General features: G+C 37.5%; 1 protein-coding gene across 1 annotated transcript in view; it reads left to right on the plus strand.

Moving 5' to 3' along the window:
- The first annotated feature begins 14,569 nt into the window (after positions 1 to 14,569).
- Positions 14,570 to 18,486, plus strand: part of LOC122798273 (Y+L amino acid transporter 2-like) — a 1,371,252-nt gene continuing 1,367,335 nt past the window's right edge. Inside the window, exon 1 of the mRNA XM_044067080.1 lies at positions 14,570 to 14,751. The gene's annotated coding sequence lies outside the window, so the exon portion shown is untranslated. The remainder of the gene's footprint in view (positions 14,752 to 18,486) is intronic.

Genomic DNA, 18,486 nt, shown 5'->3' on the forward strand with positions numbered 1-18,486 from the left:
ATTACATAGAAATAAATGGATTTTGTGGCTACAATACATGCAGAATAATGTTCAAGATGAGGAGGAGGAGGAGGAATGAGGTTTAAGGGAAAGTAGGAATTAAGCAATTTGTATAACGTTGGACAGATAGTTAAAATGATATATAATATATAATGTATGTAAATGTTAATATGGTTTGTTTTTCTTTTCTGTTAACATGCATTTGCCTATGTCTTCAGTTATAATTTAAGAAAGGTGTTTAAAAAACTTGAAGTCATTATGAAAGCCATATTCAGGGCACAGGGAGTTGAGATCAAGCCTTGAGATGAATTCTGAGTAGCTCCAACATCAACATGGGCACTGCTTACAGCAAAGTTAGTATCAATTAGTTGATACCTCACAGTGCTAAAAACTCATCCGAAGGCTGAGACACTGGAGATCTGGAACAATGATGACAGCATCAACACAGATAACAGCCTCGAAGACCAACTTGCCCTAATAGGGATTAGAAGAGTACCTAGTCTTTATAGCATTGATGCTGAATCCAGAGACATTAAAGATACGGTCAACAAGGAAGGCATCAATATACTACACTATGGTCCCAAGACTTGAAATCACAGCAGATATTAACTTTTCTGTCAGTGCTGACTTCCAAACCTGCAGGATGCTAAACTGGTCTCATTGGGACCAGAGCCTAGACATAGACTAATAAGAAGATGTCAAGAAAGGAAGGTAAAGGAAAATTGCCCTTGGTTGTTCTGATACCAAAGAAGAAAGGGACAACCTCCATCTGAATCTTCAGAAAGGTTGCCATGTTTTGATAGTGTCCATTCGCCACAACAGATTGACCACATAAGAAATGGAATGACTAAAAAGACTTAGCACATGGAGACCAAGAGAGTATGCATACTCAAAGTTTTGGAACAAACAGCAAATGCTGCCCCACCATGAAAACCTCAGAGTTGGATGCTACAACACAATGACTGACAATTTAGAAGTACTACTAGATCCAAAAGAAGCAGCAGTAATATCCAATCTCTATTTATTGGTAGGCTTACGGGAGGAAGCTTTAGAAGAATGAGACCTCAACGCATCCATTCTTACAAAATCGTAATACATCATCAAATAACGTTTTATAAACATTTTGTGTTACTTACCATGGGTTTGTTAAAAAAAAATCTTAGCAATAAACATGTGACAGCATGGTTGGCCTTAAAAACAAGCAGACTGGGACTTAGCCTTGCATGTCATTAAGCAAGGTGAAACATTTTGACATGTATTTGTTTAAACTAAAGAAATGTGACAGAAACAGCAGCATTTTCTTTACTTAAAAAAAATAAAGAACTCAGTGTGCCCCTCTCCAAAGCAGAAATACCTTATTGAGGGAGGTACTGTACACCTGATCAATTTGTGATCTTTCTGCTTCTTATCATCTCATATACTGCCTGATTTTGAGGATAGCAATAAACAGAAACCCTGTGAGTATTCAATGGTAAAGTGCCGTTGTTGCAGAAAACAACAGCAGCACCAGCTGGTAGTAACATGACATTTTTTTCTTGTTGCCTAATCTTGATAGGCAAGTAGATATGAGCAGTGAACAGCTTTTTAGGGCAACAGTGTGGCACTTACTTATTTTTGTAAGATTTAGGTGTCTGAGATGACCACAGATAACAAAAAACTGTTGTAGATGTCTATGGAGGAAAATGCCTGATTGTTCTTTGCTTATTACTGGGATTCTTTACTGTGTGGCTCTTGTTTGATTGGAATGAAACTGAAATACATTGCTGTGTTATTTTTTATCACAGTTAGATATTTGCTGTGTACATGGTCAACAAAGTAGCCATAACTATTGGGTGAGGGTGAGGGCTGGCTGTGAATGAAAGTAAATGACCCCTCTTTTTTGCTCAGTTTAAACAGTCAGTACCCTGACATTGCAGCATCAATGTGCATTTGTGTGAAGTAATATTGAATACTTTACTGTGATTACCATGTGCTTGTATTAAAAAAAAACTTAAAATATATTTCTGTGGCTATTTTTTTCAGTAATAATGAGACATCTGATGTGTATGCATTCAATAGAAAGGCTATTATTGATGGGTATGGAAGCCACCTATGGATAAAACTGACTTGCCCCTGATATTGTTTGATCACTATTAATCAACAGTCACTGATCTGGCATGTCAGAAGTAGAGTCACACAATGTAACATGTTTGCAAAAATCGGTGTAAAACTAATATTGCTAAGGCTCAAGTGTGAGGTTTGTGTGTGTGTGTGTGTGTGTGTGTGTGTGTGTGTGTGTGTGTGTGTGTGTGGAGGGGGGTTACTGCAGTTGATTTAACAGTAACAAGTTGTCCATAATTTCTTTAAATTTTCTAACACAGGTAAACATCAGCACTGCTTATGAAGAGTGTCTATCTTTGGTGGGCTGGACAAGATTTGTGTGAAAGCAACTGATCTTTGGCACAGTGAGCCGAATTGCCATTTCACAGCACTTGGCTCTGGTTGAGTTCTTGGTTGTGGCTCCTTCTGTGCAGAGTCTTCATGCCCTAAGTGTTTCTGTGTGGGTTTAGCATATGCTCTGTTTTTCTCCAATATCCCAAAGACAGGTCAGAAGTGGAGTCAGATTCCTTCGATTTGCCTGTTAGTAAGTATATATATATATATATATATATATATAGTGTGTGTGTGTGATGAAACTAATGTCATTGAATTTATTTATGAACACACGTCATGCTTAAGCCTTAGCAGTTACTAGTTTTAAACCAATTTCAGAAAATATATTACATTCTGTGACACTACTCCTGCCATGCCAGATCAGTGACTGTTGATTAATACAACAGTAAAGTATAATTAAAGGTATAACTAAATTATATGGTATAATGACATAACATATCATAGGTGCAAACATATATATATATATATATATATATATATATATATATACACACACACACACACACACACATATACATATATATATATATATATATATATATATATATACATAAAAATTACCCACACATTATTTACAAGAAGGTTTTAAAAAACTTAGCATCAGGAGCATATAATGCATAATAGAGGTTTATGGGGGAGCATACATAGTATATAAAGTATAGTGGGAAGTGTTAGCAGTGAAGAGAGTAGAATATTTGGTAGGGGCAGACATAATTATTCTGGGTAACAGTAAAAAACGGTTAACAAATCACTATTTTTTAAAAAAATAATGCATAAATACATCAAAGAACAACTACTTCTTTAAATATTTTGCAAATTAGTGATCCTCACTCCAGACTGTAAAACTGAATTTTGATATAGGCTTAGTAGCGGCCTCTGCTCTAAATCCTACCTGGTATAAAACTAGCCCTGCTCAGAGGTGTGCACAGAGAGTTATTACAGCTTGAGTGTGAGGGGATGGGGACAGCGCTTTTTTTTTTTATTTCTTTAACTTTCCTCACAAAAAAATGAGATGTATACACAAAAGGTTACCATAGCTTGTTTAGTGTCAGTGTATAGTCTAGGAGCAACAAGTTGGAATATATTACTGTGATTATTTTTTTTTTTTATTTTCCTCACAATAAAATATTAGATGTGTAAATATGGGTCTATATCAGTTTGTTGGAAACTAACTTCAGTGAACTGCCATTCATCAAACATAAATCAGCAAACAGCCATTCATCGAATGTATATATCACCGAACATTTTTCACACAGCAGTTAATTATTTGCTCTTTTCTCCACTGCAATGCAATGTCGGAGTTGGTATATATAAGTAGGGTAGGTGTGGGGGTACAGCCCCCCACATTGGTGGGTTTGATATACTGGTGTGTGTGTGACAATCGGTATGTTGGACAAGTAACTCACTGCCCTGTGAAAAACTTTTTCTAGTGTGAACGTTCAATGAATGGCTGCTCATTGAAGTTAGTTTTCGACAAACTGACATAGACCCATAACTACTTGACTATATTTTGGAGTGGATGTAAGAAAGCATGCTCTTTATATAAATCTGCCAGCAACATATTGAAATATGTCACTGTGCTCTATTTGTTCATTCACTTTTGTCCCAGCCTGTGATTGCAATATGTTACTCAGTTCTATTTGTTCTTTCACATTTGTCCAAGTCTGATATCAGACAAGCGCAAAGAAAGTAGCTGTTTTTTGAGGGATAGGGGTGAGGAGGTATGCTATATATTATGTATAACAGCAGCCACTTGAAATATATACATGTGGTCATTTGTTCTTTAACTTCTTTCCCAATCTAACAACATCTGGATAAACAGAGGTTCTTTTTATGGATGGTAGGGAGGCAGGCACTGTTCACAGTTATGTTATATGTATCCTCACAAGCATTTATTTTATCAGTTTATTGTGAACTACTTTCTGTCAGTGTTGAGCATTAAACCTTTGCTACAAATTATTTGCTTCTGAAAAGAAAAAAAAAATAACAGAATTTCTTCCCTTATGATTTTTTTCATGCCATCATTGGGTCAAAATGTTGGGGGGGGGGGGCTTAAAACTCACCTCAGAACATCGATAACCCTATGGCTTCTGACAGCCTAGTGGTTCTCCAGACTCCAAGCTGAATTAATTTATTTCTTTCACAGTTATTACAGTGCAGTTTTGGCCAGTGTGGTGTGTTGAAAGGCTGCAGGAAAAGTGTAATGTAATACAAAACATGGGCAATCAATGCAGGAAAAATTGTAATGTAAAACAAAACATGGGCAATATAAAAAAAAAAAGTAATCTGGATAATGTGGAGAAGCCAGGTTGAAGGGGGAGGGGGAGTACTGGATGCACCGGGAGTTGTGCATATGGAAGGGTTTGTAGGCAGTGTGGGAGGGGGCAAGACGTTCTTTACCTAGGGTTTTATTTCAAATAAGGCCAACCCTCTGTAACAGAACCTTTCGATGTGAAACAGCAATGAACATGACATTTTTAAGACTCAAAATAAGGAGAAAAGGGTACCATCCTTGCAGACATAAATCCACAAGGAGGGATCCACCTTGGATCCTGGGAACTACCGCCCCATCAGTCTGATGAGCCTGATCTGCAAGGCCATGGAACGTATTATCATGGAACTTATAAACAAAGACATTGGCAACCTTCAAACAGTGGATCTCATGCAGTTTGGATCTGTGAAGGGCTGAAGAGTGGACAAGGGTAAGGTGGTCCACACAGCCTATCTGGACCTTGCCAAGGCCTTCGACACCATCCCCCACTCTGGAATCATAGATAAACTTACTAAGCTGGGCATTAATCCCTATGTCATTCGATGGGTTGCTAACTGGCCTACTGACAGAATAGTCAGCATGGATGTGAGTGAGTTGCTTACCAATCCTAGGGGTAGGCATCAGCGCTGGCTTGCCACCAAGGTGAAACTAGTAAGTGCAGCACTCAGTGAAGTCCGAGCCTGCTGAGCTGTAAAAGTAGCAGACTCCAAATTTAGCTCCAGACAAGTGGAGTACCTCAAGTTCAGTCCTGGGACTGCTGTTGTTGGGCATCTACTTCTCTGAAGTACAGGCCAACACTAAGGGACTCTGGCTAACAAAGTTTGCAGATGACTGCAAACTGGGAGCCATTATTGAATCCCCAAATGATGTGGATATTATACAAAAGGGCCTTACAGAAACAGATGCTTGGTGCCAGAGCCATGGGCTCAAGTTCAATGCCAAGAAATATATAGCTATCTCCTTTGGGAAAAAACATGCACCCATGAATTACCACATAGGTGGCAGTACACTAAACACCGGAAGTGTGATAAGAGACTTGGGGACACAGGTGGACAGTGGTCTCACCTTCGATAACCACATCGCCACAAGAGTCAGGACATCCTTTTATGTAGCACACCTCAACACTAAGGGCTTTACATCCAGAAAAAAGGGGGTCATGGTCCCACTGTACTCATCCCTCATTAGACCCATTATAGAATACAACACCCCGTTTGGTATGTACGTCTCAAGACATCTGCAACAACTGGAAAGGCTGCAGAAATACCTCACTGAAAGAATCACAGGCCCAAATGAGATGCCCTATGCTGACCGTCTATCTGTCGACAACTGAAACCAGCATTGAGTACCACTAAAAAAGAACAAAACCGCAAGCAAAACGCTAGCAAACACTCGTATGAATCTGGAACCAATAAAGCTGATTGGCACTTCAAAGCTTCAAGAAATAAGTATCCCAATTGTGGTCATATAAATCTGCTACCACAATAAATCGCCACTCACGAAACTGTGATAAAATCTTTAATTCACATATACGTTAAGCGCTTTCACTCGTATACACGAGCTTCATCAGAACAACCAGAATAAAATGTTAACTACATTTAAATACTTTAAATTTGGCGCCAACCAGGCGTTACCTTAAAGCAACAGTACAAATTCTACTGTCCATAATAAATTTTTTAAAAGATTCTCTTAACCATCCTATAAAATCTAATAAAAATATATTAAATTAACTTATACTATGTATGAGATACTTATATCTAGACATATAAGTATATAAGTATAAACATATTAACTGTGTTAAAAAACTCCACTGTTAGCCAGTCATAGCTAATGAATATTAAAGCATAAAGTACATATAACTTATATGTGTGGAAGTAATAAATGCATTCATTCATCTTTTTAACATCAGCAAAGGTTTCACAGTAATATAGTCATTTATTCCTGGCTGAGTCATCGCATCAGTGAATAACTGCCACCAATATTCCTTATAAGCTAATGTGTTTTTTATATTTCCACCTCTAGGATTTGCCTTAACAGTCTCTAATATGGCAAACTTGAAAGAATGTTCGTTGCCTGCTATACTAATATGTTTGTATAAGGCATTTTTTGAATCCTTAGTTTTAATACTGTAAATATGTGAGTAAATCCTTTTTCTAAATTGTCTTTCTGTCCTGCCTATGTAATAGGCAGGGCAGATGTTACATTTAGCAATATAGACTAGCATACTGGTTTTACAGTTTCCATGAGTAGGTCTAATGAAAGTTTTATTGACATTCTCCAGTATAAAACTATTCTCCTCACATATGAATTTACATTGACTGCAAGCCCCACATTTAGTAGTATGTTTGTCTTTCACAGTAGATGGTTTGCAGCCATTTTCTAATATGTGTTTTAAATTTCTACCCATTTTAAAAATGAAGCTTGGCTTAGAACCCAGAATTTTCTGGATATCTTCATCCATACAGACAATTTGCCAGTTGTTTATTAATATGTTTTTTATTAAGTGGGAAAAGGGTCCATATTCAATAATACAAGCCCGATTAAAAGAAGGATACTTCCCTTTTTTCACAATGCTCTTTCTCTCCATAATTGTCTCAGAATCTAGGCTATTAAGACCCAAGAGTGGTTTGTATTTATTTCCCCACTCGCTTAGAACATAGGTTCCAGTATCCTTCATCATATGTTCATCGTAACCTCTTTCTCTAAATAAACTGGTAATAAAATTAACCTCATCCACAGTGTCCTGTCTATCCGAAGTCATTCTAATAGCTTGGATTACTTGTCCTTTGTAGATGTTATACTTAAGTTTCTTGGGGTGATTACTATTCACATTGTGCCACTTTTTGTTCTTTCATTGGTTTGCCTTTTGGATTTTGTGTATTTCGTTATGTCTCGTGGCAGCGTTGAAGCTGAACAGAACAAGGAACACTCTGCAGATAATCAGGTGTTTGGTACGCAAAATGATTTATTCGATGTAGCGAATGGAAGCCAAGTACCAGGTGGCGTTCCTTCCACTGATCGTTCGCAGGGTGACTTAACCATTCTGGTCAACCTCTTGATGGCTAAAGTAGACCATCTAACGCAGCAGGTTCAAGAAGCAAGGTTGGGTAATAGTCCAACATTTTCGGGTGTGAATAGACAATCCAGCACACTTTCCAGCACATCAAATTGCAGGCTGGATTCAGGAAGGGGAAACTTGACGTCAGCGGCAGTTTTAGAAACACACAACAGGGGAGCTTCTAACTTGGAACCGGAGAGAACTTCCAATATTATAGAAGGGGTATCAGCATCTGGGAATGGATCCGCTGACAGGATTACTAACTTTTCTACAATTCCAAGCCTTGCCGCTGTTCTGGCTAAAAAAGATTTTTTCCGGACTGACAATGGGTCAGTTAACCAGACACAGAACGAAGGGGTGAGTAATAATAACAATATTGCCTCCTCATTTCAGGCTAATTTGGATGAATTTGATGTTAAGTTATTTCGCTGCAGAAAGCTGCAGTTAGAAATCTCGTATTTGCGTGAGTGCATTAATAGACATATAGTCCCTAAGGGCCTACGCCAATGGCGATTTCCAGCGGGCTTGATTAGCGGTTCTGCCTTTCACAAGGAACTGCTGGGCCTTTTTGACAGACAGGCCTTTGAGTTTATGGAAGCCCTAATTAATTTTTATTCAGTTGAAATTGGGGTCTTGCAGGAGGAACTTGCTAAATTGGAAACTTTGATATCACAACATTCAGATTTTCTAAGGTTCAAATACGACTACCTCAGAATACTATCCAGTATTGAGGCATCAATTACAAAGATGCTCGATAATAAAAAACATAAGATTCAAAGAGATATTAGGGAATATGAAAATAACAAAGCTTATCCCCCACCACCCCCAGGACAAGTTGCTAAATGGAGACTACAAACTGTAAGGTTCAATGAGAACAATATTGCCAACACATCAGAGAATCCACTTGACAACAGGGATGGAGAAGGTGATCAACAACCACTTCGAAGAAGTGAACGTTTAAGGAACAATGTGGGTAACAATCAGAATAATGAAGGACACTCTAACACCCCTCAGGGAAGGGAAGGGGCCAACAATGAGGAAATCCAACAGGATTTTCACAGGAACATGAACTCGGTGAATGTAACGTCGAACAACAATACAAACAACAATCGACGGTACAATCAGAGAAGGAAAAGGGGCAACCAGCGGAGACGCTAGGTACCCCAAATGAAAATGAAAATCGATCTCATGGCCTTTTACCATGTGAACCACAGGGGCCCTCTATTCTTTGTAATTCCACAGGAGACTTTAAAATTTACAATTATACTGTGTTAAATGTTGATGCAAATGTGGTTGAATTTTTTGCTAAGGGATTATCATTTATCCCAGACAGGCACTGTGATCTTGTGAAAACTATAATTGACCTAAAACTTTTTGTTAGGAAATTAAATTTAGCATACACATTGGGGAACACCCCTTCACTTTTAAGTTCATTAAGAGTTTCGAGTGTTTTCAACCCACCATTAACAGGTATTTTAGGCTTCTTTGAAAAACTATGTGAATTAGATTTAAGGGCCATGGTTAACGAAAACAAGCCAATCATCAGGGGTAGGTGTAAACCAGGTTTCAATGTAAGTAAGGATGAACTTGCATTTATTCAAATGCTAAATGAATGTAACATCAGGGTGATGGCACCTGACAAGGGGGGTGGGTTGATTTTCATGGATCAATATGCGTATGAGAACAAAATGGTTCAACACTTACACTCTGACTCCTATGTGGAAGCTAGCATCAATGAAGTCAATAGAGCGTATAGTAAGATCAGAGAGGCATTAGATGATTTGTTTTTAGAGGGCATCATTGACAATGATACCTTACAATATATTGTAATAACATGTTAAATTCGTTTAGGTACCTATGGGTATTGACATTACAGACAATGTGGTAAACGAATTTAACATGTTATTTGATTCATTTGGGTTTGAATTTATGAAGACCCTTATAAAACATAATGACGCTAAACTATGCAAGTGTATTAATGAGGTTGAGAATCTGAATCAATCTATTATTCAAGATTTAACGTTTTTAGAATGGGATAGGTTGCATCACAAACAATTCGAAATAGCTGAAAACAGGGCAAAAAAAGCCTTTGAAAAGAAAAACAAAAAACTATGTAGGGATATAGAACAGTATAAATATCACGAGATGTATAAATGGAATTACAAGGAACAGGTTCATCAAGAGAAAAAACATAATAGACAAGAAACAATGCATTATAGTGATACTCACAGACATGAGAGGGATTCTTTTCAGATGCCAAGCAAGGGACATTCAGCAAAATGGAAACAAGGGGGGAGATGGAAGAAAAAGTTCTAAACATTTCCCAGACTAGTCCAGTATCTGTCAACACCATCCAGTTAAATCCTAATGCTGAGAATGAGGTACATTCTATAAAGCAGGACGGAGTAGTGTATGAATACAATAATTTTAAAATATTCAATTATAGTAGTAAAAGATTAGAGACTACTCATTTTACCTTGTTATCCAAGGGATTGAAATTTGTCCCAACCACAAATTTTAACTTAGTGGATAGTCTAAGTGAATTAAAATTATATACTCGAAAACTAAATCTGGCTATTCAGTTCAAACAGAATTCAGATCAAACTGGACAGCACAACAAACTTAAGAAAAAACGTAGCTACATTCCCAATAATAACATTTATGCACAGAATTTTGAAAGAAAGTCCTCTAGAGATCTATATGAATTAAATAAGAAAGATAGAAAGACTAAGATCCAAAGAAATTTAACATACGATGAGTATATTCTTTTGAAAGAGTTGAAAACAGATAATAGCATTCGTATAATGAAACCTGACAAGGGAGGAGGGATGGTTATATATGATGCCTTCTCATATAGTACCATTATGCATGATATATTACATAGCTCAGGTAACTATACAGTCACGTCCTTGAATGAGGTGCACATAGCATATAGAAGAATTGATATGTTTTTGGAAGACTATCTCTACGAGCAAAGAATTAGTGAAGAATTATACAAATACATGATAGTGGAAGATCCTGTTATGGCCACAATTGTAGGCATACCCAAAACCCACAAAGATACTTTGAATCCCCCTTTCCGCCCTATCATTTCAGGAAGTAAATCCAAAACTTTCCCTATAGGTGTCGTAATAGACACTTTATTAAAGCCAATTTATTCTGACATCCCACATTTAGTTAAGGACTCCTGGGAATTTTTAAAAAACTACCCAGTGAATGTTGACAGTCATGATATACTATTTACATCAGTGGATGTTGTGGATTTATTTTCATGCATCCCTTTAGAACAAGGTATGTCTGCATTTACAAACAGTTTGAGAAAACATACTACTATGACGTGGGATAAGATCAGTTTATTAGTAGAGCTTACCAGTATAGTACTTGAAAATAATTTCATCTACTATGAGGGGGAGATTTTTAGACAGACCAGAGTGGTGGCTATGGGGGCGTCCTGTGCCCCCATCTACGCCAACCTGGTCTTACTGGATTGGGAGGAGAATAACATCTTTAACAGTAGTTATTTTGGGAACATTATTTATTACTCCCGATTTTTGGATGATATATACATTCTGTGGAAGGGGCACTCCAGCTCTTTTATATCATTTGTTCAGTATTTACACAATAGTAGTGACTATTTAAAATTTACCTATGAGTGTAATCATAAAGGGGTGGCATACTTGGACACATACATCTCTCTTGAAGGTGATGGTTTTAAATCCAAGATTAATAGGAAAGCCACCTTCACTAATTCTTATTTAGATTATAATAGTAATCACCCCAAGAAACTTAAGTATAACATCTACAAAGGACAAGTAATCCGAGCTATTAGAATGACTTCGGATAGACAGGACACTGTGGATGAGGTTAATTTTATTACCAGTTTATTTAGAGAAAGAGGTTACGATGAACATATGATGAAGGATACTGGAACCTATGTTCTAAGCGAGTGGGGAAATAAATACAAACCACTCTTGGGTCTTAATAGCCTAGATTCTGAGAATTATGGAGAGAAAGAGCATTGTGAAAAAAGGGAAGTATCCTTCTTTTAATCGGGCTTGTATTATTGAATATGGACCCTTTTCCCACTTAATAAAAAACATATTAATAAACAACTGGCAAATTGTCTGTATGGATGAAGATATCCAGAAAATTCTGGGTTCTAAGCCAAGCTTCGTTTTTAAAATGGGTAGAAATTTAAAACACATATTAGAAAATGGCTGCAAACCATCTACTGTGAAAGACAAACATACTACTAAATGTGGGGCTTGCAGTCAATGTAAATTCATATGTGAGGAGAATAGTTTTATACTGGAAAATGTCAATAAAACTATCATTAGACCTACTCATGGAAACTGTAAAACCAGTATGCTAGTCTATATTGCTAAATGTAACATCTGCCCTGCCTATTACATAGGCAGGACAGAAAGACAATTTAGAAAAAGGATTTACTCACATATTTACAGTATTAAAACTAAGGATTCAAAAAATGCCTTATACAAACATATCAGTATAGCAGGCAACGAACATTCTTTCAAGTTTGCCATATTAGAGACTGTTAAGGCAAATCCTAGAGGTGGAAATATAAAAAACACATTAGCTTATAAGGAATATTGGTGGCAGTTATTCACTGATGCGATGACTCAGCCAGGAATAAATGACTATATTACTGTGAAACCTTTGCTGATGTTAAAAAGATGAATGAATGCATTTATTACTTCCACACATATAAGTTATATGTACTTTATGCTTTAATATTCATTAGCTATGACTGGCTAACAGTGGAGTTTTTTAACACAGTTTATATGTTTATACTTATACTTATATACTTATATGTCTAGATATAAGTATCTCATGCATAGTATAAGTTAATTTAATATATTTTTATTAGATTTTATAGGATGGTTAAGAGAATCTTTTAAAAAATTTATTATGGGCAGTAAACTTTGTACTGTTGCTTTAAGGTAACGCCTGGTTGGCGCCAAATTTAAAGTATTTAAATGTAGTTAACATTTTATTCTGGTTGTTCTGATGAAGCTCGTGTATACGAGTGAAAGCGCTTAACGTATATGCGAATTAATGATTTTATCACAGTTTCGTGAGTGGCGATTTATTGTGGTAGCAGATTTATATGACCACAATTGGGATACTTATTTTTTGAAGCTTTGAAGTGCCAATCAGCTTTATTGGTTCCAGATTCATACGAGTGTTTGCTAGCGTTTTGCTTGCGGTTTTGTTCTTTTTTAGTTATGCTGACCGTCTAAAAAAACTCCATCTATACTCTGTCGCATATCATCTACTCAGAGGCGATCCCTACTTAACATACAAGGCCATGTCAAACCCACAGCTGTTGGACATGCTACACTTAAAGAAATCCCAATTCCTCAGAGACATACAGGGATCTAAACTTTGTCATCACAATGAACAAAACATGCTGGAGGGATAGGTTCCTGCCCCAGAGACTCACCAAACTCTGGAATAGACTGCCCATACATGTCAATTAGAGCACCTCTTTGGCCCTCTTCAAAAGGAACCTTGATGATTGGATGGGAGATAGGAAATTCATCCCGGGGATCATGTCAGTCGCCCTGCTAGACAGACATCCAGGGAAGTAACTACTGTGGGAAGAAATAGTCAGGGAATTGTTATGGCTAGGCTTGTATAGGCCCTAGGACCGAAAGCCTAGTACCAACCTATGAACCTACAAGAGACGGCTGCTTGTCTTGATTAGGCATGGCACTACTTTTTTTTTTTTTTTTTGAGAATCATCATCAGGATTACCCCTGGTAAGAGAAAGCTGGAAGAAAGCAGGCCCAGAAGGTGACCTATCCTCTTCCCCACTGGAGTATCCCTTTCAGCAGCTCTTCTAAGCTCCGCAACTTTTGTCTCCTGAAGTGGTGGTGCCTCTACATACAAAGTACTCCTCAACTTCTAGCGTAATTGCACTTTAACAGCTCAAGCTCAGCAGGCTCGGACTCCACTGGGTGCTGCACCTAGTGCACTTACTAATTTCACCTTGGTGGCAAGCCAGCGCTGACGCCCATCCCTAGGATTGGTAAGCAACTCACTCTCATCCATGCTGACTAGTTTCACAGGCACCTGAACTGCTAATGGAACTCAGATGATCCCTGTATACCATGGAACTGGCCCCGTAGCTATGACTTTTTGTCCTCCAATTTAGCTTTGCTCCTCTGAAATGTACTGATTTTCTTCCTAAAGATAGATGTGCTTAACTGTCCATGGATTATAAAGTAAGCAAACTAAGTATTTACAAAAATTGTTGATCACTTAAGTTCTAGTATCAGAAAACATACCATGTGGAAAATAAAAAGGTTATCTATTCTGACACTCTTGTTATGATTTTTAAAGAAAAACAGCATAAGCTTTGGTGCTTAAAAGTGTAGAGGTATTGCATTCACAAATACCACAAACATCCCAGTTTACAAAAGTAGTGCAAGAAAGCAGCTAATTCGCATAGAAGTTGTCCGTTTTGCATTGTGGAAGTTCTCCCAGCAAACAACATTTTTTACTGCGATGTCACGTCTTTTGCAGCCAAGAAACTGGGGTCCCCAGCTTCAAATCTTTCTGCAAACACGAGTATATAGAGTGTCTTAACTCCATCGTTCCGCCCACCACGAAAGGAAAGCTGTACAATTATACGGATACATAGCATAATGCATCTTATAGTTTTAGGTACAGTAAATCTACATTATTTTTGAAGAATATACTTTTCACACCCAGGGACAAAGGAAGGATCCCTTCCATTTTCACGGTATTGTTAACCATTCTTGTTTCTTGTAGGTTATTCCATCGTGAGTTGTCCTTCCACACCTGTTACATCATCGATGAGTGGAAGACCCAAGTTCAGAAAAGCCGTCAAGCGTGGACCAGCTGTGAAAAGGGCTGATACTCTCGTGTTACAGTCAGCTAAAAGGTGGCGTGGCACTTGGGGTTTTTGTTTCACTGTTTACGTTCCTGATACTGACTTAAGGAGGTATGTAAAAGATACATTTGGTTTGTTTCTTTCTTTCCTTTAAAATTGCGATTTTTGGTTGAGTTTGTTCAGTTGTGTTACCCAATTTAAAGCAGATTTTTCAGAACTGCAGAGCGTATCCTTAATAATGCGGGTTGGAGTGCTGTTCAGTCAAGAGTAGCCCCTCGGCAAAGTTACTTTGCTCGTTTCCTTTCCTAAATTTGTACAGCCTTGTCGTCGAGAAAACAAAAACCATCGAGGGCTGTGTGTAGTTAGTTACGGAGTAGTAAGCGTCAATCGCACAGCTGCTAACGTATAAGAGGTACAGTTTCATCGCAACTTTTTCTAGCGTTAAATGTACGTGTGTGTGGAGCCTTTTTGTGTGAAATTTGGATTGTGATTTATTGCGAGGTAGTATAAATCTGTGGAAGTATTATCGCTATGGTGGCTATATTTAGGTATGAATTTATTTATTTAGAAACTTTCCCCGAGTCTATAATTGTTTGTCCCGCACTAATTGTGTCAGAGATCCACGTTTATTGATTTACCCTGGATGGTCAGGACTCGGAGACCTAGAATTTCAAATGGAATTCTTCCATTATTTTTCAGATTAACTTTTTCTTGTTTTGGCTGTCTTTCGTGCTCATTCTTGAGACCGCTCGTTGTTTTAGTTTGTTGTTTGGGATATTTTGCAGTCACCCTTATGATGATGGACATCAGCTGGATATAACAGCCTTGAATATGAATATCCATAGCTAGTGGGGTTTTGTTTTATTAGCCTGAAGTTGTCCATGAAAACGATGAAACAAGTCATGGGCATTCAGAGTCGCCAGTAAGCTGAAACACGTGGTATTCATAACGGTCATTTGTATATATCCCATGTACCTCTGAGTCAGGAGGTTTCAGAGGTTACTCGTTGGAAGTTCCAGCTTGGCTGGAGTTTTCATTTCGTTTTTACGGATTATTTCTGTTAGAAAATCCTAAAATAGATTCCTTATACTTAATAAGGATTTTACCCATACAGGCAATCAGCAGGTAATTCAGTCCCAGCAAGTTGCAGTACCTTAGGAACACTATATACTTAAACCAAATCAGGAGCAGTTGGGGAAATGGATTGCTCCAGTTACCATTTCCCTGGATCTTAAATGCTCCTTTGAAACTTCTACTACTTTATCAGGGGGTGTCAGAATTGTCTTTTTGCTCCAGAAGTAGTTCAACACTGAAAACCGTTCCTTACTACCAGATATGTAGGTACCTGTTTTGAGGTAAGGAAGTATAAAGTTAACCCATCTCTTTTGGGTCAGAATCTCCGTCTTCCTCAGTCCCTCTCCTAGGAAAGGAATTGGTAAAGGAGCCCTCTTTCCCCAACTGGTGGCTTCCATCTCCCCTTTTTTGTCTAAATAGAGGCATAGTTTCAATACCATCTCTCCCAAATGGAAACTCCATTGTCTTACTCTAAAACCAAACCGCTTCCCATATACTAACTTCCCTTCTGATTGGCACTCTCTATTCAAGCTCATTATAGAACAAAATTTCCTGTTTTTTTTGCATAAAGCTTTCTACAGAGTTCCTGTGGATATATTACCTTAGTTCTCTGCCCAGTGCCACTCCATACTTATATGTACAACATTACTAACTTAAGCTTCAGTGAGTATGCATTCTTCTTATCTAAACTGCACTGAGCACACTGCTCTCATTGTCTCTCCCTTCCTCACTCAGTAAATCTAGTCTGCTCACCTCTTAACTTTCATCATATTGCTTTTCTTCTCTCTCTCTCTCTCTCTCTTCTGCACATCTTATTTACAGATTAAATACTGTCATTCATCTCTGTGTATAAACCTTGAGGAAGGATTACTGCTTAATAGTATCAGTTGTCAGACTTTTGCTATTGTTAGCATTTTAGGTTCACAATAGGTATACAATATTATTGTTTTTTTCTTTAACGTTTGGTTGTATGCCCTGGACTGAAAAATGCTCCATTGAGAAAAATACCTTAGCCAGTCAAATGTACGTATGTGTTTTTTGTATAAATTAGTGACTAAATGGTTTCAAATCTATGTTGACAACAGGACCTTTGAAATGTACCTTAAGAGTACTGTCTTGGAGAAAATGTGTACAACTTAGAGTACCCCAGGATTGGATGCTCAGACCGCTATTGTTTGTTCTATTTTTATCTGTAGTTTCTTACTATTTCCCAGCTGTCAGCTGTAGACTGTACACAGAGGATACTTTGCTTAAATAAGGATATAAATCCCCCAGTACTAAGGATTTGCCCAGATATTGAACTGGTCACTTCTAATAATGTAACACAAAATACCCAAAAACGAATGCTGTCCCAGTCTTAGAAGCTCAGAAGAAATTTGCACCAAACAAGCCTCTAAACATTAAGGATCTGGGATAAATATCTGCACTTTCAACTGAACTATAAATGTATTTGTGGATTATATTGGGTAACAGGCAGTCCTTTAGCAGACATATAGAACAGGCTGACAATGTTCTAAAGCAGTGGTGGTGAAGCTTTTGGGATTGACGTGTCAAAAATGTAGACTATGCCTGTCTTGACTCTGCTGGTGTGTCCCCCCCCGAACAAAAAAACATTTATTTAAAAAAAAAAGTCTGATCATGTGTGCTGGTATGTATCATACTACTTTTAAAAGTAATTTTGAATTGAACTGAAAAAATGTGGAACACATTGCATTTGATTTGGTTAACATCAATTAAGGTATCTTGTTGCTGTGTTTTAATGGATAAGTACAGGGTCGCATTTCTTTGTTTTGTGCATTCAATTTCTTTGGTAACCTGGGTGTTGGTGAACGCTGGTGTGTCACCCAGAACGTTGTGGCGTTTCAATGACATGTCATAGTATGCCATCACTGTTGTAAAGCAACTAAAGTTTATTTATTTATATATATATATATATATATATATATATATATATATATATATATATATCCCTTCTTACACCTGAAGCTTGATAATTTGTAGCCAAAAATGGCCTCATTCCATGTTTTCAGTGTGCTGCACCATTAATCCATCTAAATTTCCACCAAAATATTGCTAACATTCAAAAAACCAAGGACAAAATTCTAAATGGTAACACTACTGTGATACCGTACAGAAAAACAAATGGCTACCAGCTAAGGCAATAGCATAATACTTGAGTATGCAAGCTGTCAAATAAAAGCTACTCCCATATTCAGAAAGAAACCCCCAGTACGGTTTAGTTAGGTCATTTTTGAATTGCACTCGGATATAGTGGGGCAACAGAAATAATTGTTGTGTTTTTTTTTTTTTTTTTTTTTTTTTTCAGAACTGTCGCTATAGTATGAAGTACTCTATAAGACAAAATACAGAATGCCAGCAAACTGTTTAGAAAACATCTGAAAGCATACCTTAATTAGCTGCTGTAATTGTTAACAAGGGAATTGATGTCCTGGCTAAAAGTACACTACACTTTGTGTGAGACTGTGATACGTAGTGACAGCTAAGCAACCACTGTAAGTAACATAACTAATGTATTGCCTTTCTATATACAGCAGTAAATTTGCATAAATAACCTTCATGGAAAAGCACAACAGTAGTAGCTACATAATTGCGTATGTTTGTTTAAAATTGTAGTGTGTATGAGATGAGACGTGTACAGATGTTAATTTGAAAGTTTACTGTTTGAGAATGGGTGAACCGTTCATCTTCACTGGGATTTGGGAATGGGCGTTCTCTGGAAGGGTGTTGCTGTACAGGTTATGCTGCTTTATG

The sequence above is a fragment of the Protopterus annectens genome, chromosome 3.part1 (genome assembly GCF_019279795.1).
Source record: "Protopterus annectens isolate FY-2018-M chromosome 3.part1, PAN1.0, whole genome shotgun sequence".
Lineage (NCBI taxonomy): Eukaryota > Metazoa > Chordata > Ceratodontiformes > Protopteridae > Protopterus > Protopterus annectens.